Source organism: Peromyscus californicus, unplaced genomic scaffold (genome assembly GCF_007827085.1).
Source record: "Peromyscus californicus insignis strain IS unplaced genomic scaffold, ASM782708v3 Scaffold_6__1_contigs__length_162567912, whole genome shotgun sequence".
NCBI lineage: Eukaryota > Metazoa > Chordata > Mammalia > Rodentia > Cricetidae > Peromyscus > Peromyscus californicus.
This window is the reverse complement of record NW_026294584.1, coordinates 3,738,156-3,765,614: the sequence shown is the minus strand read 5'-3', so window position 1 is coordinate 3,765,614 and position 27,459 is coordinate 3,738,156.

Sequence of the window (27,459 nt, the reverse complement as noted above, 5' to 3'; positions counted from 1 at the left end):
GGGTGGCAGAGAGCAGGTCCAGCCTGCACAGGGTTAGAGAGAGCAGGTCCAGTCTACAGAGGGTGGGACAGAAGGTGCAGTCTGCAGTGGGTAGGAGAGCAGGTCCAGTCTTCAGAGGGTGGGAGAGCAGGTCCAGTCTGCAGAGGGTGGGAGAGAGCAGGTCCAGCCTGCACAGGGTTAGAGAGAGCAGGTGCAGTCTGCAGAGTGTGGGAGAGCAGGCCCAGCCTGCAGAGGGTGGGATAGAGGAGTTCCAGTCTGCAGAGGGTGAGAGAGAGCCGGTCCAGCCTGCAGAGTGTGGGAGAGAGCAGGTCCAGCCTGCAGAGTGTGGAAGAATGCAGGTCCAGTCTGCAGAGGGTGGGAGAGAGTGGGTCCAGCCTGCAGAGGGTGAGAGCAGCAGGCCCAGCCTGCAGAGGATGGGAGAGAGCAGGTCCAGTCTACAGAGGGTTGGAGAGCAGATCCAGTCTGCAGAGGGTGAGAGACACCATCGCAGCCTGCAGAGGGAGGGAGAGCATCAGACCAGCCTTCAGAGGGTGGGAGAGAGCACGTCCAGTCTGCAGAGGGTGAGAGCAGCAGACGCAGCCTGCTGAGGGTGCATAGGAGCAGACCCAACCTGAAGAGGGTGAGAGAGAGCAGGTCTTTCCTGCAGAGGGTGGGAGAGAGCAGGTCCAGCCTGGAGAGGGTGAGAGAGCAGGTTCAGTCTGCAGAGGGTGGGAGAGAGCAGGCCCAGTCTGCAGAGGGTGCGGGAGCAGGTCCAGTCTCCAGAGGGTGGGAGAGAGCACATCCAGTCTGCAGAGGGTGAGAGCAACAGGCCAGCCTGCAGAGGGTGTGTAGGAGCAGACCCAGCCTTTAGAGTGTGAGAGAGAGCAGGTCTAGTCTGCACAGTGTGGGAGAGCAGGTCCAGTTTGCAGAGGGTGGGAGAGAGCAGGCCTAGTTTGCATCGGTGGGAGAGCAGGTCTTTCCTGCAGAGGGTTGGAGAGCAGGTCCAGCCAGCAGAGGATGGGAGAGAGCAGGACCAACCTGCAGAGGGTGGTAGAGAGCAGGCCCAGCCTGCAGAGGGTGGGAGAGAGCAGGTCTAGCCTGCTGAGGGTGGGAGAGCAGGTCCAGTCTGCAGAGAGTGAGAGCGAGCAGATCCCGTCTGCAGAGGGTGGGAGAGCAGGTCCAGTCTGCAGAGGGTGAGAGCAGCAGACGCAGCCTGCAGAGGGTGCATAGGAGCAGACCCAACCTGAAGAGGGTGAGAGAGAGCAGGTCTTTCCTGCAGAGGGTGGGAGAGAGCAGGTCCAGCCTGGAGAGGGTGAGAGAGCAGGTTCAGTCTGCAGAGGGTGGGAGAGAGCAGGCCCAGTCTGCAGAGGGTGCGGGAGCAGATCCAGTCTGCAGAGGGTGGGAGAGCAGGTCCAGTCTCCAGAGGGTGGGAGAAAGCACATCCAGTCTGCAGAGGGTGAGAGCAACAGGCCAGCCTGCAGAGGGTGTGTAGGAGCAGACCCAGCCTGTAGAGTGTGAGAGAGAGCAGGTCTAGTCTGCAGAGTGTGGGAGAGCAGGTCCAGTTTGCAGAGGGTGGGAGAGAGCAGGCCTAGTTTGCAGAGGGTGGGAGAGCAGGTCTTTCCTGCAGAGGGTTGGAGAGCAGGTCCAGCCAGCAGAGGATGGGAGAGAGCAGGACCAACCTGCAGAGGGTGGTAGAGAGCAGGCCCAGCCTGCAGAGGGTGGGAGAGAGCAGGTCTAGCCTGCTGAGGGTGGGAGAGCAGGTCCAGTCTGCAGAGAGTGAGAGCGAGCAGATCCCGTCTGCAGAGGGTGGGAGAGCAGGTCCAGTCTGCAGAGGGTGGGAGAGCAGGTCCAGCATGCAGAGGGTGAGAGAGCAGGTTCAGTCTGCAGAGGGTTTGATAGAGCAGGCCCAGTCTGCAGTGGGTGCGAGAGCACATCCAGTCTGCAGAGGGTGGGAGAGCAGGCCCAGCCTGCACAGGGTGTGTAGGAGCAGACCCAGCTTGTAGAGGGTGAGAGAGAGCACGTATAGTCTGCAGAGGTTCTGAGAGCAGGTCCAGTCTGCAGAGGGTGGGAGAGAGCAGGCCCTACCTGCAGAGAGAGGGAGAGAGCAGGTCCAGCCTGCAGAGGGTGAGAGATCAGGCCCTGATACAGAGGGTGGGAGAGAGTACGCTCAGTCTGCAGAGGGTGAGAGAGCAGGTCCAGCCTGATAAGGGTGGGAGAGAGCAGGTCCAGCCTGCAGAGGGTGGGAGAGAGCAGGTCCAGCCTGAACAGGGTGGGAGAGAGCAGGACCAATCTGCAGAGATTGGGATAGAGCAGGCCCAGCCTGGAGAGTGTGGGAGAGAGCAGGCCCAGCCTGGAGAGTGTGAGAGAGAGCAGGTCCAGTCTGCAGAGGCTGGGAGAGCACAGGTCCAGTCTGCAGAGGTTGAGAGAGTGCAGGTCCAGTCTACAGAGGGTGGGAGAGCAGGTCCAGCCAGCAGAGGGTGGGAGAGCAGATCCCATCTGCAGAGGGTGGGAGACACCATCCCAGCCTGCAGAGGGTGGGAGAGCACCAGACCAGCCTGCAGAAGGTGGGAGAGAGCTGGTCCAGTCTGCAGAGGGTGAGAACAGCAGACGCCGCCTGCAGAGGGTGCATAGGAGCAGACCCAACCTGCAGAGGGTGAGAGAGAGCAGGTCTTTCCTGCAGAGGGTGAGAGAGAGCAGGTCCAGCCTGGAGAGGGTGAGAGAGCAGGTTCAGTCTGCAGAGGGTGGGAGAGAGCAGGCCCAGTCTGCAGAGTGTGCGAGAGCAGATCCCGTCTGCAGAGGGTGGGAGAGCAGGTCCAGTCTGCAGAGAATGGGAGAGAGCATATCCTCTCTGCAGAGGGTGAGAGCAACAGGCCCAGCCTGCAGAGGGTTTGTAGGAGCAGACCCAGCCTGTAGAGTGTGAGGAGAGCAGGTCTAGTCTGCACAGTGTGGGAGAGCAGGTCCAGTCTGCAGATGGTGGGAGAGAGCAGGCCCTGCCTACAGAGAGTGGGAGAGAGCAGGTCCAGCCTGCAGAGGGTGAGAGAGAAAGCCCCGCCTGCAGAGGGTTGGAGAGAGCAGGCCTAGTCTGCAGAGGGTGGGAGAGCAGGCCTTTCCTGCAGAGGGTGGGAGAGCAGGACCCGCCCGCAGAGGGTGGGAGAGAGCAGGACCAACCTGCAGAGGGTGGGAGAGAGCAGACCCAGCCTGCAGAGGGTGGGAGAGCAGGTCCAGTCTGCAGAGGGTGGGAGAGCAGGTCTTTCCTGCAGAGGGTGGGAGAGCAGGTCCAGCCAGCAGAGGGTGGGAGAGAGCAGGACCAACCTGCAGAGGATGGGAGAGAGCAGGCCCAGCCTGCAGAGGGTGGGAGAGAGCAGGTCTAGCCTGCTGAGGGTGGGAGAGCAGGTCCAGTCTGCAGAGAGTGAGAGAGAGCAGATCCAGTCTGCAGAGGGTGGGCAGCAGGTCCAGTCTGCAGAGGGTGGGAGAGAGCAGGCCCAGTCTGCAGAGGGTGCGAGAGCACATCCAGTCTGCAGAGGGTGGGAGAGCAGGCCCAGCCTGCACAGGGTGTGTAGGAGCAGACCCAGCCTGTAGAGGGTGAGAGAGAGCAGGTCTAGTCTGCAGAGGGTGGGAGAGCAGGTCCAGTCTGCAGAGGGTGGGAGAGAGCAGGCCCTGCCTGCAGAGAGAGGGAGAGATCAGGCCCCGATGCAGAGGGTGGGAGAGAGCAGGCCTAGTCTGCAGAGAGTTACAGAGAGCACGCTCAGTCTGCAGAGGGTGAGAGAGAAGGTCCAGCCTGCCGAGGGTGGGAGAGAGCAGGTCCAGCCTGCAGAGGGTGGGAGAGAGCAGGTCCAGCCTGAACAGGGTGGGAGAGAGCAGGCCCAGCCTGGAGAGTGTGAGAGAGAGCAGGTCCAGTCTGCAGAGGCTGGGAGAGCGCAGGTCCAGTCGGCAGAGGGTGAGAGAGTGCAGGTCCAGCCAGCAGAGTGTGGGAGAGCAGATTCAGTCTGCAGAGGGTGGGAGACACCATCCCAGCCTGCAGAGGGTGGGAGAGCACCAGACCAGCCTGCAGAGGGTGTGTAGGAGCAGACCCAGCCTGTAGAGGGTGAGAGAGAGCAGGTCTAGTCTGCAGAGGGTGGGAGAGCAGGTCCAGCATGCAGAGGGTGGGAGAGAGCAGTTCTGGCCTGCAGAAGGTGATAACAGCAGGCTCAGCATGCAGAGGGTGCGTATGAGCAGACCCAGCCTGTAGAGGGTGAGAGAGAGCAGGTCCAGTCTGCAGAGGGTCGGAGAGAGCAGGTCTTGCCTGCAGAGGGTTGGAAAGAGCAGGTCCAGCCTGCAGAGGTTGGTAGAGAGCAGGTCTAGCCTGTAGAGGGTGAGAGCAGCAGGCCCAGCCTGCAGAGGGTGGGAGAGAGCAGGCCCAGTCTGCAGAGCGTGGGAGAGAGCAGGTCCAGCCTGCAGAGGTTGGTAGAGAGCAGGTCTAGCCTGTAGAGGGTGAGAGCAGCAGGCTCAACCTGCAGAGGGTGGGAGAGAGCATGTCCAGCCTGCAGAGGGTGAGAGAGCAGGTCCAGTCTGCAGAGGGTGGGAGAGCAGGTCCAGTCTGCAGAGGGTGGGAGAGCAGGCCCAGCCTGCAGAGGGTGCGTAGGAGCAGACCCACCCCACTTGGAGACTAGGGAATTGCAGGGCCTGCTAACTCAAACAGGAATACCTGAAAAGGGGTGGCCTGTGCAGAATAAACATAAACTTCCTCTAATGTTGTTCTTTTGTCAAGGCCACTGTAGAAGAGTCTTTCTGTTTCTCCTGAGAAGAAGAAAAAAAGCCTGCTATTTGCAATTGTGGAGTTTTGACTTGTTTTTAAGGTTGACATGGTTAATTTACATTTTTAAGAACCAGTAAACAAGAAGACAAAAATACGACCATGACAAACCACCTGCAGGCCACAGCTGGTCTCCAGCCCACCAGTTTGCAACTGCTGCTGTTGTGGAGCAATGGGCAGACCCGAGGCGGGGAAGCCTTGGCCTGGATGGAAGCAGTGCATGGTGCAGACCCGAGGCGGGGAAGCCTTGGCCTGGATGGAAGCAGTACATGGTGCAGACCTGACACAGGGAAGCCTTGGCCTGGATGGAAGCAGTGGGTGGTGCAGACCTGACACAGGGAAGCCTTGGCCTGGATGGAAGCAGTGGGTGGTGCAGACCCCAGGCGGGGAAGCCTTGGCCTGGATGGAAGCAGTGGGTGGTGCAGACCTGACACAGGGAAGCCTTGGCCTGGATGGAAGCAGTGGGTGGTGCAGACCCCAGGCGGGGAAGCCTTGGCCTGGATGGAAGCAGTGGATGGTGCAGACCCCAGGCGGGGAAGCCTTGGCCTGGATGGAAGCAGTGGATGGTGCAGACCCCAGGCGGGGAAGCCTTGGCCTGGATGGAAGCAGTGGGTGGTGCAGACCCCAGTCACGGAAGCCTTCGCTTGGATGGAAGCAGTGGGTGGTGCAGACCCCAGGCACGGAAGCCTTGGCCTGGATGGAAGCAGTGGATGGTGCAGACCCTAGGCAGGGAAGCCTTGGCTTGGATGGAAGCAGTGGGTGATGCAGACCCTAGGCAGGGAAGCCTTGACCTGGATGGAAGCAGTGGATGGTGCAGACCCCAGGCAGGGAAGCCTTGGCCTGGATGGAAGCAGTGGGTGGTGCAGACCCCAGGCACGGAAGCCTTGACTTGGATGGAAGCAGTGGATGGTGCAGACCCCAGGCAGAGAAGCCTTGGCTTGGATGGAAGCAGTGGGTGGTGCAGACCCCAGGCAGAGAAACCTTGGCTTGGATGGAAGCAGTGGGTGGTGCAGACCCCAGGCAGAGATGCCTGTGACTCACCTGGAAAAGCTTCTGGAGTCTTTGCTAAGCACAAGCGCTCTCCACCAGCAGCCAGCCCAGCATTCCTGCAGTAGGGTGGGTTTGCTGAGAATCTGCTGGCTAAAGCTTGTGTAGGACTGAGTATTGTTTGGAAGTTTATAGTCTTAGTAAGTTTGCCCCAGTTGTTTCCCAATTTGTATCTTTTCCACCCTTGGTTTTTGTTTGTTTGGTTTGGGTTTTTTTGTTTTTTTGTTTTGTTTTTAGGGTTTTGTAGGGCGAGGGGGCAAACACAGCAAAATAATCAAATGGCATCTCTGCTGCAGGATTCTAGATTGAATAGAGTTCTCCAGACAATGTAGTCCCAGACAGGCTGCCTGTAAAACCACAAGAGTGCTCTCCAAATCTTAAAATGAGGACACTCTAGAGTGTCCAACGATAGGCTGAGAATCACATTGAGTTCGTACAGGGCCCCAATTAAATATGTAGTGATTATGATTATTATTCGTAATAATAGCTGTGGTTGTAAACATCTGTGTATAAACAGTAGAATAACACCCTGGAATTACACAGAACTCTTGCTGGGCATTCTGGAACATGTTACCCATGAGCCTCAACCGTCAGGGACTCTGCCGACCACAGAGTCTGTTCAGTACAGCTGCACCGAAGGTTAACAGGAAACTCCAGTGGGAGTTCTGAGAATAGCATAGTTCTGAGAATTTAATGGAGAGTTGCTTTTGTTTTGTTTCGTTTTTCCTGGGGAAAGGACCTCTCAGAAAGTGACTTTACCTGGAAAAACCTGAGACTATGGGAGGCCACAAAACAACCTTTGACCTCCCCAAAATGGGAGGTAAGTTCTTAAAACTGAGTAGGTAGGATGGTTCAGTATGTGGAAGTACCTTACAAGCCTCACAACCCTGGAACTCATAGTGAAATGAGAGAACTCCAGAAAATTGTTCTCCATATGTTCTCCTGTGGCACCCCGTGGTCCTGTGGCATCCTGTGCTCCCGTGGCACCCCATGCTCCTGTGGCATCCTTGCTCCTGTGGCACGCCGTGCTCTAGTGGGACGCCATGCTCCTGTGGGCACCCCGTGCTCCTGCGGCATCCTGTGCTCCTGTGGCATCCACACACCCTAATTCATATACATATATCATATACACACACGATAATAATAATAATAAAGTTAATGATTTTCTTCAAACCCTAACAAAGGGTGTCCATCCACGTGGAAGGACAGAAAGACATCTATATGATTTCATCCTAGCTAAACTGCCTTCATATCGCGGAACACACATTCTGAGGGTGCGAAGTTTGCAGGCAATGCCCAGGGCAGAGAGATCTCAGAATCCATTTCACCGAAGTCAGCTCTCTCTTCTGCATTTCCCACTCCTCCTTGCTGGTTAGATCTGGCACATTCTGCATTCAATACCACTTCATCACCGCATGGTATGAACACTTCTAGAGTCGCGAAGAGATGACTGAAGGAAGCAACCTTTGTGGGTTACACCGAACCAGCAAAGCCATGCATAGCAGCAGGGAATGCATTGTCCTTCATCCAGGAACCCATCGTTCAGGTTAAGAATTAGTAAACACACTTATCTGAATTCTAAAATCAAGTCAGGCTTTATATTTATGTGTACTTTGTTTAAAACAGAATCTTTCTGTTGACCGAATCATTGGCTATTTGGCTTGATCACAAAGCCCGGCTGTAATGGACAGTCACATTATATAGGAGAACTTTTCCATAAACAGAGGGTTTCAATTACGCAGGTTGTTGTTGTTGTTGTTTTGCTCTTTTGGGGGGCGCTGTAACCAGCTCCCAAATAAATCACACATGGAAGCTTATTCTTAATTTTAAATGCCTGGCTTTAGCTTGGCTTGTTTCTTGCCAGCTTTTCTTAACTTAAACTATCCTGTCTATCTTTGGCTTTGGGGCTTTTATCTTTCTCTATTCCTGCACACTTTTTCTTTCCTTCTTACTCTGTGTCTAGTTGTGTAGCTGGGTGGCTGGCCCCTCATGTCCTCCTCCTTCTCTCAATCCCAGATCTCTCTTCCCAGATTTCTCCTTCTGTTTCTTCTCTCTGCCTGCTAGCCCCACCTATCCTTTCTCCTGCCTTGCTATTGGCTGTTCAGTTCTCCATTAGCCCATTAGGTATTTTGGACAGGCAAAATAACACAGCTTCAGAGAGTTAAACAAATGCAGCATAAAAGAAGGTAACACATATTTACATAATTAAAACACATGTTCCACGGTATAAAAAATGTAATACATCTTAAAATAATATTCTACAACAGCAAGTAAAATTTTTAAATAAAAATATATTTACACAAGGATGAACCCACCTTGGACTGCTGGCAGTGGGCCAGAGGGTGCCTGGACTGGTCTACTCTGGTGACCGGACTAGTGAATACCCTAACTGTCATCATAGAGCCTTTGTCCAGTGACTAACGGAGGCAGATGCAGAGATCCACGGCCAGGCACCAGGCTGAGCTCTGGGAATCCAATCAATGAGAGAGAAGAAGGATTCTGCAGGCGAGGGATGTTGAGATCATGATGGGAAGATGTGCAGAGATGACCGACCACACTAGTGAAAGTCCATGAACTGTAGACTAGTGGCAGTGGAGCCCCCATGGGACTGGACTAGGCCCTCTGGATAGGAAAGACAGTTGTTTGGCTCAAACTATTTGGGGGTCATCCCAGGCAGGGGGATCGGGATCTGGCCCTGGTGTGTGGGCAGGCTTTTGGGAATCCGATGCCTGTGGTGTGACACCTTGCACAGCCTTGGTGCAGTGGGAAGGGGCCTGGACCTGCCTCGGCTCAGTGTGCTGGGCTCTGCTGACTCCCCATGGGAGACCTCGATATGGGGGATGTGGGGATGTAGGATTGCTTGGGAGGGAGGACTGGGAGGTGGGAGGAGGGAGAAGGTGGGATCTGTGGGTGGTATGTAGAGTGAGTAGAGAATTTCCTAATAAAGAAAAATGGAAAAAAGAGAGAATATATTTAAAGCATCCATGCAAGAAGAAATATCACCTTTGTAACACTGCACTTTTGATTAAGAAAATAGAGAAAGGGCTGGTTACACGGCTTAGTAGGCGGAGTCGCTTGACCCCAAGTCTGAGGACCTGAATGTGACTCCTGGAGCCTAAATGAAGAGCACTGACTTTGGAACACAGGTGGTTTGCTGACCTCCAAACATGTTCCCCACCTGAAACAAAATTAGCAACACAATTTAAAAAGAGAACACATATATTGGTCTGGGGATGTAGCTCAGCTACATGAATTGTGCTCACCATGCATACACAAAACTCACCAGTTTTGTAGAGAATTCAAGGCCAGCCTGAGCCACACAAAACCTCTCAAAGAGTTACAGATGCTAAATCAAAAATGAAATTAGATCTAGAATGATTTCAGGACTACATGCTAATTAAAAAGCACCCATAAGCCGGGCGGTGGTGGCACACGCCTTTAATCCCAGCACTCGAGAGGCAGAGGCAGGCAGATCTCTGTGAGTTCAAGGCCAGCCTGGGCTACCAAGTGAGTTCCAGGAAAAGCACAAAACTACACAGAAAAACCCTGTCTTGAAAAACCAAAAAAAAAAAAAAAAAAAAAAAAGCACCTATAGATAAACCTCCTTCATTTAGTACATAAAAAAAAAAATTGTAGGCTATTGAAACATTACAGGTAAACAGAACACAGCTCCTCATTCCATCTGTGATCTGGGTAGGACACCAAGACACTGGAAACATGACAATCAGAATGCAGAATTAGAAGAGGTCCTATATAACTGACATTTTTGATGAGTTTTAAGGAATTCCTTGGACTTTAAGAGACAGAAAGGTATAAGAACAGCTTACCAAAGCCATAGAGTTAGGAAATTTAAAAGAATGTTGAAGAAATAAAAAGTAGATGTTTTGACTGACAGAATTTGAGAGTGAGCAAGAGTAGAGATTAAGTAGGGAACAACAGAGCACAATGCTGGTTGTGAGCAGTGAAAAACAGCAGCATCAGCAGAGGACTCTGCAGTTCAGTGTCAGCCACGTTGTCCAGAAGTCCGTGGGTGAAGAAGACAGCCTGGCAGGTGCTTGACATCAGTCCAGGGAAAAAAGAGGCCTGAGCACCTGGAATAGATGGGGAGAGCTCTTCGGGCTCTGAAGATGGAAAGAAAACAAGCAGACCTTGGGTTTAATACTGGTCAACAGTAGGAAATAACTATGGACTTCAAGCCTGGAATAAATGGCCAAAGGGTCAGACCTACCTGGAGCCTCACTAAGGTTTTTGGCATGAAAGGGCGAGGGGTTCATCAAGCCAGTAAGTGTATACTAAGATGGGTATGCTTCAAAACTGGTGCTGATGGAGAGTGACCCTGAAGATTAGCAATCAACCCCACAGAGCCCTTCTTGGTCCCACCTCCAGAGTCACATGTTACCAGGAAGGAAGGGCCCCGGGCATCAGGATTTTTAGAAAAACTTCTCAAGGAGCCTTAATTGTGGAGCAACACAAGGCTGAAATCCACCATTTTAGAAGGAGGGGGGCATTTTAAAGACAGAGAAAGATCAAAGTAGCAAGACTACACTTCGGAGGCTGGTGCCGAAAGATGGGTCAAGAAGGAATAAAGTTATCGAGAGTGGACTCTGCAGAGCCATGTCATCCCAGGAAAGGACATTCCCGCAAGTGTGGAATGATTGCCAGCATCCACACCTGCAGTACTGTCACGTGGGATGGGAGCCAACTGTTTGGATTATTGGAGAATCCAGAGAACCTCGGGTAAGGAGGCAGGAGCTGTGGTAACAGGGAGGATGCGCTCAGCTGGGAGGTAAGGCTGAACAGAAGGTGGTAACCACTGAGAGTGGACAAACAGGGTGTGTGGGTGCAAGAAGTCCCAGAGGAAATGGAGGGCAGGAAGGAAGACAGGCTCACACAGGGGTGGGGAGGTGTTGAAGACAGTAAAACCTAACATCTGGAGGAACACTGGGGCAAGGAAAAGGAACCAGGAGATTAAAGAGCTCGTGCCGAATGCCCATCCTGTCACGGAGAAGGAATTTGCTTGTACGTTACAGATGCAACACCGGAGAAGAGTAAAGAATGAGAGGGTTTCCTAGGAGTCTTTCTTATGTCTTCTTTATTTTTTATTGTTTATTTGTTTGTTTCTGGACAGGTTTCTCTGTGTAGCAGCCTTGGCTGCCTGGAACTCACTCTGTAGACCAGGCTGACCTTGAACTCAGAGATCTGTCTGCCTCTGTCTCCTGGGTGCTGGGGTTAAACATGTGCCAAGCCTGGCTTCCTAGAAGTCTTAATCAAGAGAAAATAAGTACAAGCAGGAGAATAATAAAAGAATGAGGACCTTCTGGAGTTAAGGTGTAGATAGAGCTAGAAGTCAATTCCAGGTCTGCCTTAGGACAAAGCTTGGTTTTGTTTTGTTTTGTTTTGTTTTGTTTTGTTTTGTTTTGTTTTGTTTTGTTTTGTTTTGTTTTGTTGGGGTTGGGTTTTGGGTTTTCAAGACAGGGCTTCTCTATATAACAGCCTTGGCTGTCCTAGAACTCACTCTGTAGACCAGACTGGCCTCAAACTCACAGAGATCTTGCCTGAGATCTTGCCAAGTGCTGGGACTAAAGGCATGCACCACCACTGGGCAGCTTGGCATTTTCTACATGCTCTACATAAAGATATTGAGTAAATGAATGTTCTTTGAAATACCATCCTGTGAGCAGCAAGAGATCTCAAGCTGCTGCTTATCTGTAAGGTTTCAGAAGCTGGAGATGCTCTCTCTAAGAGCCAAACATGTGAAGGCCTTACCTGGTCTTAGAATGACTGAGTTATTGCTCTGGATATTAGAGCAACGGAACGCTTCCAACAGGTCATTGTGAATACTTCCATTTGGTCCTCATGCTGTGTAAAATGGGAATAGAAAATATTTTTTCAGACATGAAAAGGCTGTATACCTTGAGATGAACCAGGGTCACACAGCTGCTAAGAAGCACAACACACAGCTTCTAAATCTGAAGCCAAGAAGAAAGGCCAATGGAAAGAGAGGTCTGAGCACTGGGCAGGAAGCAGGGACAGTAAGTGAAGATGAAGAACCCCAGAAATGGGTGAGGGTGTGGTGGGTTGCAGGGACTCACAGAAACACCACTTAGAAGGGAACATGGCCAGAGGGACCCCAAGTGGTATAGTTCCAAATTTGAGGGCCTTCTGAAGTCACATGATAAGAATGACTCCTACCTAAAGAGTGAAATGAATTAATGAAAGCACATTGCACTTAAAAATATCTTCCAATGTTTGTCTTCAGGCAAAGGCCACATGCAGTAGAATCAGGCCACTGAGCCGCTGAGGAGGGGAGTGTCGTAAGCACATTGCAGAAGGCAGCAAAGCTTGGGGAAAGGTGACCACCTAAAACACAGGCGCTACCAGAAAATAATGAAATAAAATAAAAGAGCCAAGTCACTTTCCCAGTCCATAACAAGTTATTCAAACTGTGGCATGTACTTTAACTAAAGACCTGGAGTAGAAAGATAACCATACATAGAAAGAGTGCCTCAAACAAGATACCGCCACCGTATGCCACAGGTATCCATCTGCCCTTCTCAACTTTTAAAGAGGCAAAGGAAAATAAGACTTAGGGGTATATTTCCCACTACTTCTATACTACTTAAAAAAAACTCCTGGCACTGGATAGTAGCAGCACATGCCTTTAATCCCAACACTTGGGAGTCAAAGGCAGACGGATCTCTGAGTTCCAGGACAGCCAGGGCTACACAGAGAGACTTGACTTGGGGCGGGGAGGAGGAAGAATACTTCAGTTCTTGCTTCTGCAACTGGACTTCCAACTCCAAGATGCCCTTAAAGTACCTTGTAGCAACTGAGCAAATGAAGCTGCTGTAAGACAAGGGTGAGAGCATGCAAATGGACTCTCACACCTGTACACACAAAAGAGACTTGTATGAACAGACATGCAGGTCAGTATGCACATATCCAGGGACTCCACTTTTAATATTCATGACTAACTAGCAGATATACCAAAACACATCAAATACTCAGTTTACTCACTTTAAAAGCAGGTGCATGTACAGCCTCTTTCAGGCTGAGACCAGTTGAGGGTAATTTAGTTGAACCTGGTGGAGTAAATATCTCACAGGTATATTTACCAATACTAGTGTTACAAATGGAAAAGCATATAAAAACTGGCAGTAGCACCCAGGAATGCCCACAATGTTCCTAGGCATTACACATCTGTGGGGACTGAAACTCCAGCAGTGAACTACACCAGCAGGGAGCCAAGAGACAAAGACAAGACACATGGCGAGAGGAGGGGGTGGCGTGCACCAGGTGGGAAAAGGTGTCAGGGAAAGCTCCTCAGGAGAAATTTGGGCCCCTGTTAAAAGTGGGGATGCCAAGGAGTCCCACAGCACCCCCATAGTAGAAAGGCCTGCAGAGTCCAGGCTTGAAGCCAGGGTAGTCAAAGACTGTCTTAAAGATCTAGACCTGGCGCACGCCTTTAATCCCAGCACTCGGGAGGCAGAGCCAGGCGGATCTCTGTGAGTTCGAGGCCAGCCTGGACTACCAAGTGAGTTCCAGGAAAGGCGCAAAGCTACACAGAGAAACCCTGTCTCGAAAAACCAAAAAAAAAAAAAGATCTAGACCTGAGTATTCAGGTTTCAAACTGAATGCTATGGTCTGGCAAATGTTTCAACCCCAGGCAAAGCAGATGGGTTAGTCTCCTGGCCTAGAGGGAAGAGACAGAGCCAGGAAAGCACAGCTCAGGGCCACTGACAGAAGCCAGTCACCCAGGATGCAAAGGATCAGAGAAAGTGTGCTAGCAGGAAGCTGAGAGCCAAAGAGCATAGATCACACAGAGAATAACAGGCCTTGTCCAAGACTTGAGCTACATTCAGAAGGCAACAGAAGCTGCTGACATGTGTGGGCAATGCTAAAGGGGGAAAGAAGTCTGGGGTCAATTCAGAGGTTATTGATAGGCAGGATTAGTGTACTACACTTATATAGATATAGAAGGAAGCTGTGAGACGACGCTGATCCAGCTGCCACTGCCTCTTCATCCGCAAGCAAGATGAGAAACAAACTTCCAGCCAAGCTTCTCAGTGGCTCACGGCCAGCTCTGCCCAGACCAAGAGAGAGAGCACTCCCCCCAATCCTGTCATGTCTTTCCAGAGAAGACCACACACATTGGGCCAAGCCATCCTTTACTATAGACCTGCATCATAATGCCGGCAACATTTCTCCCCTTTTTGTCTAGTTAAGAAGGAAGGTTCTAATCCTAACATAATAAAAACAATATGCAATAAGAACTATTATCAAGTATTGTCTAGAAGAAGGAAAAGGTAATAATCAAAAAATGAAACTACATAAAAAAGAACAATTATCAAGTAAGAAACACATTCTAGATGTCCAGACCATAGGTAACTGGCAATTTTATAGAGATTACCTCAACAGCTGTCCTTTCCTGAATAATTTAGGCATGTACCTGATATGTCTTTAGATAAAATTTGGGAGGGTCATAACTGGTAGCTGTCTAGTCTTCAATCCCATCAATGACCTGAGAAGGGAAATAATAGTACCCGAGTAAGCAGGAAGCACAAGCAAATGACTTCCAAAAAATACAAGAAATAACAGAAACACCTGACTGCCTAGACAATCACTCAAGGTTTATCTGCAACGTTGAGGCATCCTACTTTGGCTTACAGGCCTAGAATATCTGACAGACTTTTTTCAGAAGCAGGAAAATTTGTCCTACCCTGTTTTGGCACAGTTCAGCAGTCACTTTTCTTGGTGTCCTGCTTGCCCAGACTGGACAGCATGCTTACTGTCAGCAGTTGAGGCAAGGGCAGCTTCTTGTCCAGTAGGCCAGTTTTGCCAAAAAGAAAGCAAACCCCATATGGAGTGTCTTCAGTGCCCATCATCCTCTCAGGAGTAGATCGGTGATGCCAAGAGCAGACATGTCTCATGTCAAAAGAATTCTAAGCTTTTAAAACATTTTAAATGCCATATTCTGTAGGTATTTGAAGTGTCTGAAGAACACCTATCTATTTGGAACACATCTCTGCAGGCCTAGAAAACCTAACTAACATGACTATCAGTTTGACAAACATGGGTGTAATTCTTATTAACCTATATAGCTTAAGACTAAAGCTTCACATTATATAAATAAACAAGCTGTAGAGATAGTACCTTGTGCAAAAATAGAAACAGATGTACAGTATAAGAACAATAAACTTGAAATTGTAACAATATAAAAAATATCTTAACCAGGGGTAGAAATGTATATATAACATGACAAAAATAACCTTAATTTGTATCAATATAAAAAAATATCCTAAACAGAGGTAGAAACATATATATAATAGAAGAAAAATAAATTTACACTTGTATCAATATACAAAAGTCTCTTAACAGAACTAGGAATGTATATATAACAAAAATAATTTTGAATTTGTATCAACATACAAAAACCCATACTGATATAAATTATTTAAAACTGATAACCTACCTTTTAATCCTATCATATCTATCCCCATTTTTTCTATTCCAAACAAGATCCCTGAGTCTAATCTCTATTGTTCCACCTCCAACACTATAATAACCTATTACCAACCTCCTACAGATGACAATTATCCATAACCCTGAGAAAAACTAAAAACCACCCACCCCTCCTATTGGGAAAATGGGCATCATGTTTCTACAATTATTTCTTGCTGTCTGGGGGGTGATCGTATCTCTATGGGACCCTGTAAAAATTAAAACAATGGTTAAGTCTTAGGTGGACTAGCTGCAACATTTGTAGCCAGTCTCTGAGTGAAGCTTATCTGAAGTTCTGGCTGGAGTGGTGCAAGAGGGTGGACCATGTCAGCCAGCCACCTTGGAATTGTCCTGAGAAATTTGTAGTCCAAAGCTGATCTTTGGGTGGTGTCTCTTGGCTAACGGCATTAATACAATCCAGGTAGAATTGCTGTTGTGGGGCCCATCATTGCTGTGGAATGTCGTTCTGTATGCTGTGAATATGTGTTGCTCTGACTGGTTGATAAATAAAATGCTGATTGGCCAGTAGTCAGGCAGGAAGTATAGGTGGAACAAGCAGTTGAGGAGAATTCTGGGAAGAGGAAGGGCTGAGTCGGGAGTCACCAGTCAGACATAGAGGAAGCAAGATATCAAGGCAGAACTGAGAAAAGGTGCCAAGTCATGTAGCTACCCATAGATGAGAGTTATGGGCTAATTTAAGTGTAAGAGTTAGTTAGTAATAAGTCTGAGCTAATGGTCGAGCAGTTATAATTAATGTAAGCCTCTGTGTGTTTACTTGGGCGACGTGAATGGGAGAGATTTGTCCCAACCATTGGCTGGCAGGGACACAGGAAAACTTCTAACTACACATCATCCTTTTGAAAACATCAGAGATCGCTGTTAGGAAAGTATTTGTTCACTGTGGAAAACCTAAACATTATTAATATCAAAACAGAAAGTTTACATTTTAAGATAGCATTATACATAAAGAAAAGTTCTGAAGAATCAAAATAAGTTTGAGGGGAAAGAGATTGGTAACAACAATAGTCCCTAGATTTTGGTTTTCTTCTGTCCCAACTAGGTGACCCTTCTGGTATGAGACACAGACTCTGAATTTTCTTTTAACAACACACATGGGTTTAAAGAAGGAGAAAGCCACACTCCAACTCCAAAACCAGCTTTAGTTTTTAACAGAGTTGGGACTACAAATATTTCAAGAGGTAAAGAGAGTTTACCCTGTAGAAACTAATTATACCATCATGACAGATTGTTTCTTTTCTTGGTAATTTTTTTCCAGACAGTTCTCCCTTCTTCTTTAGATGTCTATCTGTCCAAAGGTCCTTGATATCCTTAAGATGGATATTTTTATTCTCCTGTAAAGACAAAAACAGAACTCTGCCCTGACCCTAATTTGGTGAGGGCTTTTTTTTCTGACATGTTGAATCTTCACATTGGTTAATGAACAATCCTTTCTCCTAATTAAAAGGCCTCTCCTATTGAAATCAAATCTTCATTAATTTTGATTGTATTCATAGCTTTTCTGCTCCTGTAGAAACAAAAGCAAAACCCCTTCCCTATTGTAACACATATCCTGGCTTCCATTCTGAGGTTAGCACATCTTTAAAGTATGCAGGCTGATTTAATTCAGTAGTTTTTTCTACTGTCCAATGTCTCTCCACAGCTGTCATTCCTTTCTCATTAGCATTTAGAAAATTTAAAGTTAGTAAGGCATTATGCAATCTATCTCGGGGGGGGGGGTGTCTTTATTATCCCTTTCTGTTTATTTAGCATCTTTTAAAGTGTAATTAGATCTTTCTATAACCACTTGTCCTGTTTGATTGTGTGGTATGCCTGAAATATGCTTTATATTATAATATTAAAAAACTGTTTCATTTTACTAGAGACATATGCTAGAGCATTGTCAGTCTTAATTTGTACAGGTATACCCATGATGGTCATAACTTCTAGCAAGTGTGTAATTAAAGAATCAACCTTTTAGAACTCAAAGCAGTTGCCCATTGAAATCCTGAATAGGTATCAATGGTATGGTGTACCTATTTCAATTTTCTAAATTCCACAAAGTGAAACACATCCATTTGCCAAATTTCATTTCTTTGAGTACCCTTTGGGTTACTTCCTGCAGGTAGTGGAGTTTGATTAAAAAGGAACAAGTAGGACATTTCCTTGGTTTGTTGCACTGGGTCTTTTAATTGTTCTGGGGAGGAGTTCCCCCATGATGACAGGGAATGACTGAACCAAGTTTGACATGGGGCCTGCAAAAGTCACCCAATGTGTTTCCCAATGGTAAAGGGTTTCCTTGCCTGTCCCTTGTTGATCTGCATTCATTGGTTCAATGCTATCATTTGCCACATCTTCTGCATACTCCAGAAGGTTGAGCCTTAGGTTCAGGTTATCTCTAGAAGAGACATTGTTTCTAGGAACACCCTGCCTACAATTTCTTCTTAGATGACCTTGTTTACCACAATTAAAACATTTGACATCTTGATTTTTCCTTAAGCCTTTGCAAATCACCTCTCCTATCCAAATATCATCATAGTTAAGAGACTCAATATTGACTCTGTGTTGGATGCGTTCTTCCATGGATGATGATCTCATCTTTAAGTTATCTTTTTATATTATAAATTATCATTTTCAAAAGCCAAAGATTGAATTAGTACTCATCTAACTTCTGGATCTGAAACCATTCTATTTACAGCTGAAGTCAATCCTTGTAAAAATTCAGTGAAGAGTTCTTTTAGAGCTTGTATCACTGTAGTTGTGGAGACCCACAGAGGTTTTCTAGTGAGAACTTATTCAGGGTCAAAGAATCTGAGCTTGCTTTACCCAGGAGGGCTGTGAAAAGGAGATGATTTGACCAGGGGTGTGGTTACCAGGTGTTTGGAAGGATCTATACTTGCATGTACAGTGTGCTTTGATCTTGTAAGGGGGAAGGTCTTTTGTCTCACCCCTTGGCATTATTATAAAAAGCCCTTTTGAATAAATGAAGTGGCTGTTGGGTATTTACCCAAGCCCTCCCAAAGCTATCCTGTGTTTCTGTCTTTCTTCTCATTGGTTAGGTCTCTCTTTCTATGTGATATTTCCTCATTCCTCTCTCCTCCATCTAAGAACCCTTCAAAAGGTGGGATCAGGCTCCCACAGATGGCATCAGAATGTGGAACTTAGGTACAGAGGATAAAGAGAAGGAACATCATGGAGCAGAGGGTATGCCCAGTAATGAATTAAAGGAGGCAGTGATATTCTAATCTTTGGGAGTAAAAGTGTAAATATAAAGCAGAGTAGTCAAAGTTAGGCTGCAGCAAGTATCTCTTTTTGTTTTTATCTATTTACTATGTTAAGTTTAAAGTTATAAAAAAGTTTTGGTGAAGGTAGAGAATATAGGCTTTAGGTCTAGGAATATGGTGAAGGTTTAATATAAAGTAATTTACAGTAGAGTAGTTTTTCCCCAAGCATGGACGGGACTTGGAATGTAGAAAGCAGCACCTGGGACCTAGCAGGCACTGTGAACTTAGCCGTCCAAGCAGCTTCAGAGGCTCCAGAAGCCTCCAACAATGGTGGATGCAGACAGCCAGTGCAGGCAGAGGGATTCTACACACTTTCTGCCATGGCTGAGTCACAGTGAGGAGAATGTGATCAGTCAGCCAGAGAGACATGGTTTGAGGCTACGTACAACCTTGACATGCCACACAGAGGCACCGCACAGTGAGAAAGGTGAAGAAACTTCAAGCCCCAGCAGCGAGAGCAGATCTGTCACCTGGAGCCAGGGTCCCTGAGGTCAGAGCTCAGCAAGGGATGCCCCAGGAGAGTGTGGGTAGAGAACCACATAGGCAGCTGGAGAGTGAGAGTGCAGGGTGATGTGGCAGCTGTGTGAGAGACAAAACCTTCAGAGAAAGATTCCTGCAGGACATACATCAGGCAGGGCAGGGAACAGGTGCCTTTGAGTCTGCATGTGTGCATTTGGGGACACCAAGGTAGGCCTGACTACCTTGAGCAGCAGTGAGTGGGGGAAGCCCTGTGGAGGCCAGATGACATCCCTAAGGGCAGAACCACAGCTGAGTTGGTGTGGGACCTGGGGGAAAAACTGCTGGCTGATAGTAAGCCCGGGTGACATGAGCCACGGTATGGAGAGAGCAGTGGAGGTTTTGAAATCCTCCCTGCAATGAAATGTACAGGGTCTGAGTCCCTAGAAGCAGCATGCAGCAGCAGCGGTCAGGCTGAATGGCTAAGACACACTGAAACCCAGGCTAGCCTGAACTCCCAGCAACAGAGTAAGGTGGAGATGCCCTGAGGGTGGCAATCAGCTCTGCAAGCAGGGTAGCCCACAGAGGCTACTCAGACTCTGAATGCTGCTTGCAGGGCCACTGGTGGAGCAGGTAATTGGAGTCAATGAGGTCACAGCTCATAATGGCCAGGTTTCCTCCCTTGAGCTCCTGTGGCATGAAGCAGTTGACAGCCCTCGGGCCTCAGGTCTGGGGCTGTAAAAAACCCATGTAGCACCAGGCAGTGGTGGTGTACACCTTTAACCCCAGAACTTGAGAGGCAGAGCCAGGAGGATTTCTGTGAGTCAAGGCCAGCCTGGTCTACAGAGCGAAATCCAGGACAGGCACCAAAACAACACAAATAAACTCTGTCTTGAAAAAAAACAAACAAAAAGAAATGAAAGAAAAGAAAAGAAAAAGAAAGCCATGTATTTTCTGTTTGCTGGCTGCACAGAGATCTTTTTTGAAGAGTTCTGCAGCATCTCAGTTAATGTGATAGCCACCTTCATCCAAGGCAGAGTTCCTAGGGTAAGACCACCATAAAATGCTGTTATAACTGAAAGCAAAGTTTCAGAGACTGGTGTTTGAACTGAATTGTTGCATTCAGGGGAACTGCAAAAAAGTTTTTGTTATGGGCCTCCTCATATTTGTAGCTGTTTGCTTCAGGGTCATTACAGCTTGTACAGTTATGTAAGGACTTCAGGGCAGCTGATAAGTCAGGCCCTGATTTTGAGTGCTCAGATGGACTTTAAGACTGGTACCAGAACTGTCTTTTTGAACTTTTCAGACTTAGGAAATGGGATGGACATGAGTGATTCAATTGCAATGGGACCATTTTGAATTTACTTTCATATATAGACTCTATCAACTTGATGACTCATAAAATATATACATTATCAACTGTGATAACTTATGAATTGCTTTGTGTATGCATATTTGCTTTGTTAACTGTGGTGACTCATGAACTTTGTGTAGAAATAGAACTGTTTATGAAACTATTATATAGGAACTGTGGAACTGATTTTGTGTAGAGATGGAGAAATTTGTTTTTTCTAACCAGGCTCAAGATGCAGCTTAAAAAATTACAAAGAAAAGGGAGAGTTAATATTCCTCAGTCTCTTTAATTTAAAAATATTTTCTTGTTCTTTGACTGGATTAATGTTACTCTGTATTAATGTACCCTATATTATGTTAGTAGAAAATGTAAATAGTTCTATTAAGAAATTGCTTTTGGGTGTTTGCAAAGTGAAAGTAGTTCTATTGAGAGTTTGCTTTTGAATGTAAGTTTATAAGAATTGTAATTATGTAAAGTAATACTCATGTTAGAATTATGTTAACCTGTTAATGTTAATGTTAATGGTGATGCTAAGGAGTCTTTAGATTTGATGTAGTTGCATCAGGAGTTTACTGATTTATTTGATGCAGTTGCATCAAGAGTTTATTGATTTAAAAAAGGGCTTGGTGCAGCTAAGACTGCTATACACCCATTCAAAAAGGCCATTCTATCATTATCATCCTCTACTCCTTTACTGGGAGGTGTGGCAGCCATGGGGATCAGGAGTATTGCTGGGATTGTTTCAGTTACTTGCAAGCTCTTAGTGGGAACCTGATCCAGAGTTGTATAGAGTTAGGCTCTGTACTTTCCTCTACCAGAGTCTGGTAGTCAGAGACGAGTAAGTCCTTCTTGCTAGCTGCCAACCTAAGACAGAGTACACTTGGCGGAAAGTGTATTTCAATGACTGGAAAGGTTGTCTAGCAGTAGAAGGTCACCTAAGACAGGCACAGTCCATCTGAGGGGCCTGAGGGGCCCTTTAAAATATTAAGAAGGGGCAGCTGTGGATACCCACAGAGGTTTTCTAGTGAGAACTTATTCAGGGTCAGAGAATCTGAGCTTGCTTTACCCAGGAGGGCTGTGAAAAGGAGATGATTTTACCAGGGATGTGGTTACCAGGTGTTTAGAAGGGTCTTCACTTGGCTGTGTGGTATGCTTTGGATCTTGCAAGGAGGAGGTCTTTTGTCTCACCCCTTGGCATTTTTTATAAAAAGCCCTTTTGAATAAATGAAGTGGCTGGTGGGTATTGATCCAGGCCCTCTTGAAGCTATCCTGTGTTTCTGTCTTTCTTCCCATTGGCTAGGTCTCTCTATCTGATATTTCCTCATTCCTCTCTCCTCCATCTAAGAACCCTTCAAAAGGTGGGAGCAGGCTCCCATCTTTAGTACATGGTTCAGTTCTCTTTCCTGATTCTTGAATCTTATCCCAAGCATTTAAGGCTGCTGAATGGCATAAGGACAAAGTGTGTTCATCAAATGTAGCCTGACTATCCACATCAGCATAACATCCCTCACCAAGTATTTGATCTTGGGAAATCTCAAAATCTCTAGCCTTACCTTGCTGTTAAAGGGTCTTAGCTTCTTCTCTCAATCAGCTGCTCCATTCTAACTGAGGACCAAATTCTAATACTGTTGTGACTGTTTCCAGTTGTTTGGAGTAATTTTGTTCTGAGTGAACCATGTATTTAACATCTGCCTCACATAAGCTGAATGCATGCCATAGGAAACTGTTGCTTACTTAATATTCTTTAAGTCTAACACTTGTATAGGATCCCATTTATATTCTGTATATCCTTGGGGATACATGTCATTTGATGGCCTTTCATAAACAGTAACAGGGTAAATCATGGTTGGTGTTTTAACAGCCTTAGGCCACTCTTCTCTAATTCCATAAGGTAATTGTGAGTTTGGTTCTCCTCTGAATTCTTCTGTCTGTGTCTGAATGCTTTTATTATCAGTTCTAATAAATTTTTCTAAGGCTTAGAACTTACCGGTAGGGCTTTATCTCCTGAGAAGTAAGCTGTTCTAAACTCCATTTTATCAGTTACTTTTTTGTTTTCCTCAATCGTAAATACCTCCAAAGTTTTTATCTTATCAGTCAAAGCTGTCTTATCCTCCTTAGTGACTACTGTAAGGTTTGCATATTATCTTCCAAGGCCTATATCTTTACAGTCAATTTCTCATTACCTTGTTCCAGGCCTGTATCTTTACAGTCAATTTCTCATTACCATGTTCCAGGCCTGTATCTTTATAGTCAATTTCTCATTACCATGTTCCAGGCCTATATTTTTACAGTCAGTCTCACATTACCATGTTCCAGGCCTGTATCTTTACAGTCAATCTCATATTACCATGTTCCAGGCCTGTATCTTTACAGTCAATCTCTCATTACCATATTCTGAGGCCTGTATCTTTACAGTCAGCTTCTCATTTTTGGCACTGTTATCAAATAATTTTTAAGGATAAGATATGAATTGCCAGACAATTCATATAACAATTACGACCAAAATTGTTTGATCCCAGCTAGGTTGCTATCTCTTCAGTATTTTTCTAGCATCCCGTCCATAGCAGCAGTGGGCAGGGTCCTAATTCCCTGCATTGTGATATTTGCAGCCGTTGACCTGGGAAAGATTTTAAGATTGTCCTTTCCCATTATCCTTTTACACCCCCTTTTAATTGTTTATTTGTTTAGTAATTTAGTTGTTTACCTTTTAAAAGTTGTCAATTGACTTACTGCAGGTCAGATGGTTGGATAGATGTAATATTGATGTTTGACCAGCATGTCGAGCAGGTGTGGTGTCAAAGTAGGTCAGGCTCTTCACTCAGATAGGCCCATCGCTCCTACGCAATGAGCAGAACCAGTTCAGGAAGACACCGGACATCAGTATGCATCCAGACCACTGATCAAGCCAGGGAGCTCCTGCACTGGGTGGGGGGCATGCTCAGGTATTGGGTGTCTGGTACAGGATGACAAAAGCCGAGCACCAGGGTAGTGCAAACAGCATAAAAGGAAAGGCTAAGGGCCTGGAGGTTGCCAAGGGAAGCAGTGTCTGTGTGCACCAAGCAGAACCTATCTGGGATGACAGCAGCAGAGTCTCTCCTTGGGGAGGCAGAAACGCAAGGTGGGAGATTACACTAGACTGTAGGGTAGTTGTGCCTAATTGGGGCATTTCTGCGTGTACTGGCTACAATCGCCCAGATCGCGAAGCATACGGAGCTACAGAATCTGCTCTGCTCGGACAGCTCTGTGCCCCAGAGTGGGAATTTTAAAAGTTAGGAGTTGGGCAAGCAGTGTGCTTGCCCTGGGGTGGCAACCACATAGGTGGGCCCACATTGGCGTCAGGAAAAGAGAGAAAGAAGTCTGGGGTCAGGTCAGAGTTTATTGATAGACGAGATTAGTACACTACACTTACAATTCAGAGAGAAGCTGTGACTCCACCGCTGATCCAGCTGCCGTTACCTCTTTGTTCCCAAGGGAGATGGAGATTGAACTGCCAACCACGCTTCTCCATGGCTAGCTGCTGGCTCTACCCAGCCCAAGAGAGAGAGCGCCTCTCCCATACCAACTAGCGTCACAATTCCAGCAACAGTGTGCATGTGTGTGTGTGTGTGTGTGTGTGTGTGTGTTTGCAAGTGTGTGTGTATGTCCCTCCATGTGTGTATGTGAATATGTCCATGTGCGTATGCATGCATGTATGTATGAGTGCCTGTGTGTGCATGTGTGTGCATATGTGTCCATTCATGCATGTGTCCATCCGTGTGTGTGTGTGTGTGTGTGTGTGTGTGTGTGTGTGTGCGCGTGTGTGCATGCTCACACTCCATGAGATGAAAAGAGAATGTCAGACACTAGACTAAGATGGCTGGCCAGGGACCCCAGGAACTTGACTGTCTCTGCTTCCCAGACTCTGGGATTATAAGTGGATGCCACCACACCTAGTTTCACTGACAGATTTTAATTAGGCAGAAAGACCTACTGTGATACACATTTCTTGTAAATAACATTCCAGCCACCAAGTGGAGGCATCAGGGACTGACCATGTTATGCTGTCTCCTACTCCTGGCCCTTTGCCTTCAGTCTCAATCCCTCCTCTGTTCGTCTCCAGCCACCGGCCTCTGCTCCCTAGCAGAACTCAGCCCTCACTGACCCTGAGTGCAGCCATCTTGAATTGTTTCTCTGGAGAGGCTCAGATGGACTTTCCATGCCTCACATGGGAGCATAAACTCTCTTAGCCAAGTGTTGAGTTAGCACAGTGGCTTATTCTTACTTCTCCAAGGCAAGATGTGACGAGTCCTGTGTTTCTGGTACTGGCAATGCCTACCACAAAATAGACACTCAGTGAATATTTGCTGAAGACTGGATGTCTTTTTAACTGAACTCCCCTCTAATCCAATGAAGCTGCCCTTGGGTGTGGATGGATTCTTTATATTAGTGGCTCTCACTGGTGAGAGTGACAGATTGTCATTTTTTCTCCAGTTTGCAGCTGTGTCTACAAAACTCTGGCACAGGGACCTGGCATTCTCTGATCACCACTTGAGATGAAAGCTGGTTCCTGGGGCACATCCAGGGGCTTCTTCCAAAGCAAGCCCCACAGTTATCTCCACTGGATTTTTCTTGCTTGTGTGCAGGCTTGCTTTCATCCTTGGAGCCAAGAGGACAGACCCCAACAGACTTGATCCCAACTCTATTTCAAGAAGACAAAGTCAGGACCAGAGTCATGGTGACAGTCCTTATTCTAGCCTTCCTTGCTCGAGCTCCAGAGAGAGAGAGAGAGAGAGAGAGAGAGAGAGAGAGAGAGAGAGAGAGAGAGAGAACTTTCCGTTAATATCCTTGGCTAAATTCTAGCACATTAAGTCCAGCTGGTCAGGATCCTTAAATGAGCTTGGCCAACCCACTGTCAATGTTTGCTGGAAGTGTGCAATAGTATCCTGCCAGTTTAGAGCCTATATTAGAGCTGAGTTCCTCTTCTTCTCTGTTGCAACTGCCTTTCTTCCAGAATGCATACATTACACACACACACACACACACACACACACACACACACACACACACACACACACCTCATTTGATTTTCTGCCCGTGTTCCTACAACTTGTGTCAACAGCCTTTGACTGGAAACACTTTAGGGTGAGCCATTCTAGCCAGCTTCAGCCCTGCAGCCCATACCAAAACCTGATACTCAGCCCTTTGGCTGAGTGACTCAAGCTTCATGTATGATCCTCAAGACTCAAGACCTTTATGACCTGCTCTCTCCTGACTCTCCCATCAGAAAAAAAAACACATTACTCATGACACAGCCCTCAGACAAAAATTCACTCTTTTAAATGGTTTTGCTACTCTTGTTAAATACCCTTTTAAAGAGATTTGTACCTGGTATGGTGGCACATGCCTTTAATCCCAAGACTTAAGAAGTAGAGGCAGGTGGAGCTCTGTAAGTTCAAGGGCAGCCTGATCTACACAGTGAGTTTCAAGCCAGCCAGGATTACAGAGTGTGATTCTGTCTTTAAAATTGTTTTTTTTAAGTGTGTGCATCTGTATATGCATCATGTCTGTGTGTGAATGGGTGTAGATGCTCACTCCTGTGCACACACACAGAGACCAAGAGAGGATGCCAAAGGCTTTCTCTCCTCTATGACTTTTCACTCCCTGAATCTAGGCCTCATGTTTTCTCAGCAAGGCTGGAAACCAGCAAGTGCCTCTGCAATACTCAGATCTGCAGTGAGGAGGGCACAAGAAAGCCCTCCTTGCTGCCCAGGTGCTGGGGCTCCAAACCCTGGTTGTTGTGATGATGTGGCAGCCATCTCCCCAGCCTCTTGTTTTAATCTTGAGTCAACAAAAGACTGAGACTGTTTTCCCCTAAGCAATGCCATCATCAAGGCGCCTGGATAAAGGCTGGGTGAGGTTTAGGGTATAATTAGGTTCAGGTCTTTTGAAACATAAAGCAGTGACCCACAACTCAGGCACACACATTAAGGGGTGGAGGGACATTAGAGAATAATTCTGCCTTTAGTCACCTGGTCATGATGCTTAAGAAATAACAGTGAGGTATCTGAATAATTATCTTGTGACAAGAGTCCCACCCACCTCCCACCTCTCAAGCTTATTTCTCACCCAGGTTCCTCCATCTGGTGAGTTAGTCTCACATTCCCTTCTTTCTCCAGTGCCTCCCCTCCTTCTGGAAGAATAGCCTGAGCACCAGCATGTAGTTGTTTTTAATCTTTACTCTTTTGGCTTTTGGGGGGCCTCCACCCAGCTCCCGAATAAATACAGAGGCTTATTCTTACTTATGGATGCCTGGCCTTAGCTTAGCTTATTTCTTGCCAGCTTTTCTTAACTTAAGTTATCCCATCTACCTTTTGCCTCTGGGCTTTTCCTTTTCTAATTCCTGTATACCTTTTTTTACTTGTTACTCTGTGGCTTGCTGTGTAGCTGGATGGCTGGCCTCTGGAGTCCTCCTGCTCCTCTGGCTCCTAGATCTCTTCTCCCAGATTCTCCTTCACTTTTTCTCTCTGCCTGCCAGCCCTGCCTATCCTTTCTCCTGCCTTGCTATCGATGGCTCAGCTCTTTATTGACCAATCAGGTGTTTTAGACAGGCACAGTAGCACAGTTTCACAGAGTTAAACAAATGCAACATAAAAAAATGCAACACATCTTTGCATCATTAAACAAATGCTCTACAGCATAAACAAATGTAACACATCTTAACATAATATTCCACAACACCAGCAGCCCCGTTACCCACTAGGAGCTTGTTAAGAGTGAGGGTATCCAGGTCTCACCCACACCTGCTAGATCAGAGCTGCATCTTGAGAGAATCCCCAGGACAGTGACTCAAGTCCACAAAGCTTTGGAAGGCAGTGCGCCAGAGCCTGAGTTCATGGCCACCAGAGAGCCGATGGGTTTGGAGTCCCAACCTGCAAGTTACAGATCACTGCTATTCATATTCCATTGAAAACTAGTCACGTTGATCGAATGAGACCTTGGGAGAGCTTGGAAATGTAGTTAGGCAACCGTCTGGTAGCTACCACTCCATACTACAGAACTGGAGGACAGGC